The sequence below is a fragment of the Pan paniscus genome, chromosome Y (genome assembly GCF_029289425.2).
Source record: "Pan paniscus chromosome Y, NHGRI_mPanPan1-v2.0_pri, whole genome shotgun sequence".
Lineage (NCBI taxonomy): Eukaryota > Metazoa > Chordata > Mammalia > Primates > Hominidae > Pan > Pan paniscus.
Genome location: NC_073273.2, coordinates 46,451,454 through 46,455,000, shown reverse-complemented (window position 1 = coordinate 46,455,000; position 3,547 = coordinate 46,451,454).

The following is a 3,547-nucleotide window of genomic DNA, read 5'->3' as shown; positions in this document are numbered from 1 at the left end:
ACTGAACAGAGAGGCAGATTTTTAAGGTCAGGGTGCAAGGTGGTTTTTATTAAAATGCCAGTGAGGGCCGGACGCAATGGCTCACGCCTGTCATCCCAGCACTTTGGAAGGCTGAGGTGGGCAGATCACGAGGTCAGGAGTTCAAGATCGTCCTGGCCAAGATGGTGAAACCCCATCTCTACTAAAAATACAAAAATTAGCCGGGCGTGGTGGCGGGCTCCTGTAACCCCAGCTACTTGGGAGGCTGAGGCAGGAGAATCGCTTGAACCCGGGAGGCGGAGGTTGCAGTGAGCGGAGATCACACCACTGCACTCCAGTCTGGGCGACAGAGCGAGACTCTGTCTCAGAATAAAATAAAATAAATAAAATAAAATAAATAAATAAAATAAAATAAAATGCCACTGATAAGACAATACACTGAACCCCGGGTTGCACCTGTGGGATAGTCAAGGAATGTGGAGGTTGGGAGAGTGTGGATATCAGAGACAAAAGGAGCGAAGAGTGCCAGGCATGGTGGCTCACACCTGTCATCCCAGCTCTTTGAGAGGCCGAGGCAGGCAGATCACAAGGTCAGGAGTTCAAGACCAGCCTGGCCAAGATGGTGAAACCCCATCTCTACTAAAAATACAAAAATTAGCCGGGCGCGGTGGCTCACGCCTGTCATCCCAGCTCTTTGAGAGGCCGAGGCAGGCGGATCACGAGGTCAGGAGATCAAGACCATCCTGGCTAACATGGTGAAACCCGATCTCTACTAAAAATACAAAAAATTAGCCGGGCGTGGTGGCGGGCACCTGTAGACCCAGCTGCTCGGGAGGCTGAGGCTGGAGAATTGCCTGAAGCTGGGAGGCAAAGGTTGCAGGGAGCAAAGATCATGCCACTGCACTCCAGCCTGGGCAACAGAGCGAGACTCCGTCTCAAAATAAAATAAAATAAAATAAAATGCCAGTGATATGACAATACGCTGAACCCCGGGTTGGGATAGTGAAGGAACGTGGAGGCTGGGAGAGCCGTGGATATCAGAGACAAAAGGAGGGAAAAGGTGTCTTGTAACTGGACGAGAGCGTGTGGAGAGGCTGGGCTGGAGAGGAGGTTTATCCAAAGATTTGGCACCCGGTCCTGGGGATGCCGAGTTCCAAGGGCAACCGGATTTCGGAGTTTGGAGAGCTTGGGACCCACGCGGCCAGCAGCCAGCCTCAGGGCTTGGTGGGAGGAGCCACAAGTGTTCATCGTCTGGTCGTGGACATTGAGTCCCCAGGGCAGCCTGCCACTGCTGTGAGGGCCGTGGGTTCACAGAGACCCTCTGGCCACTTCTCCACAGGCAGGCCCGGTCTTGTCTGCACCAGAAAGATGGATTTCTCCCTGGAAGTCTGTGCCCATCTGCGTTCCCTCTGCAGGGACGTGGGGTACCTGGGAAGAAAAGGACATTCAGGCAGCCCCCAACGGTAGAACTGCTAGCTCCTGGTTTCAATGTGGAAGGTGTCTGGGAGATGAATCCCGCCTTGTATCGAACCGCAAACCTCTCCTTTCTACCCCCCAACAGTAGAACTGCCAGCTTTTGGTTCTGATGTGGAGGGTGTCTGGGACATGGTTACCTCCTCGTCTCAAACCCCAAACCTTTCCTTTCTACCCCCCAGAGGCAGAACTCTCAGCATTTGGTTCTGATGTGGAGGATATCTATGAAGTGTTTACCTCCTTGTCTCGAACCCCAAACCTCTCCTTTCTACTCCCCAAGAGTAGAACTACCAGCTTTTTCTTCTGATGTGGAGGGTGTCTGGGACATGGTTACCTCCTTGTCTCGAACCCCAAACCTCTCCTTCCTACCCCCCAAAGATAGAACTCTCAGCATTTGGTTCTGATGTGGAGAGTGTCTATGACATGTTTACCGCCTTGTCTCGAACCCCAAACCTCTCCTTTCTACTCCCCAAGAGTAGAACTACCAGCTTTTTCTTCTGATGTGGAGGGTGTCTGGGACATGGTTACCTCCTTGTCTTGAACCCCAAACCTCTCCTTTCTACTCCCCAAGAGTAGAACTATCAGCTTTTTGTTCTGATGTGGAGGGTGTGTACAAGGTGTATACCTCCTCATCTGAAACCCCAAACCTCTCCTTTCTACCCCCCAACAGTAGAATAACCAGCTTTTGGTCCTGACGTGGAGGGTGCCTGCAAGATGCATACCTCCTTGTCTGGAACCCCAAATCTTTCCTTTCTGCCCCCCAACAGTGGAACTTCTCCCAGCATTTTGTTCCCAGGTGGACGGTGTCTGGGAGACGCATACCTCCTTGTCTCGAACCCCAAACCTTCCCTTTGTGCCATTTCTGGGACTCTTCCAAGGGGAAATAAGAAAGGCATTGGTAGAAGATTCTGAAGGCGTGTGTGCCTTCACCAGGCTGCTCTGAGACACTCTCAGATTCACGCTGCCTGGCCAGGGGCCCGATTCCTAAAGGGGAAAGGCCAGGGCATTAGCTGGAACCCGCCACTTCAGAACCATAAACCGAGCGTCTGGCTGCAGAAGGAGCTGTCAAACATGATAAAGACGCCGTTCAACCGTTTTAAACAGCCGGCCCCCCTCTCCTTGGGTAGACGCCATTGTGGAAGACGGGACGTAAAACACACAACTGTCACTCTGCATTAGAGACTGGAAGGTTTTTGCTACGCAGTTTTCAAGATCAGCAATTACTGCCTGACAGGCACGCGATTGTTTCCAGTTAATATTTCCTGGTTGCTTTCAAAGCACGTGCTGTGGGCATGTGTGTGTGTGCACGCCTGCATGTGTGTGTGTGTGTGCCTGTGTGTGTGCACGCATGTGTGTCTCTGTGTGTGTGCACGTGTGTGTCTCTGTGTGTGCACGCATGTGTGTCTCTGTGTGTGCACGCATGTGTGTGCCTCTGTGTGTGCACGTATGTGTGTGTCTCTGTGTGCGTACATGTGTGTGCATGTGTTTTGTCTGTGTGTGCACGTGTGTGTGCACGTGTGTACACGTGTGCGTGTCTGTGTGTGTGCATGTGTGTGCATGCTTGCGTCTGTCTGCATGTCTGTGTACACGTGTGTGTCTGTGTGTGGACGTGTGTGCATGTGTGTGCGTGTGTGCATGCTTGCATCTGTGTGTGCATGTCTGTGTACACGTGTGTGTCTGTGTGTGTGCACGTGTGTGCGTGTGTGTGTGTGTGTGTGCAGGCTCTCCTGGTTCAACATTCCTGCAGGCACTGGTGTCCTGTCTTGTGAAGTGCAGAGGTGTCTGATGTATGTGATTGTTTCCAGTTAATATTTCCTGCTTTTAAAGCACGTGCTTGTATGTGTGTGTGTGTGCGTGTGTGTGTGCACGTGTGCGTCTGTGTGTGCACGTCTGCATGCACGTGTGTGTCTGTGTGTGCACATGTATGTCTTCACGTGTGTCTCTGTGTGCACTTGTATGTCTTCACGTGTGTCTGCATGTGTGCATGTGTGCGTCTGTGTGTGCACGTCTGCATGCGTGTGTGTGTGCACTTGTATGTCTTCGTGTGTGTCTGTGTGTGCACGTGTGTGTCTGTGTGTGTGCACGTGTGTGTGTG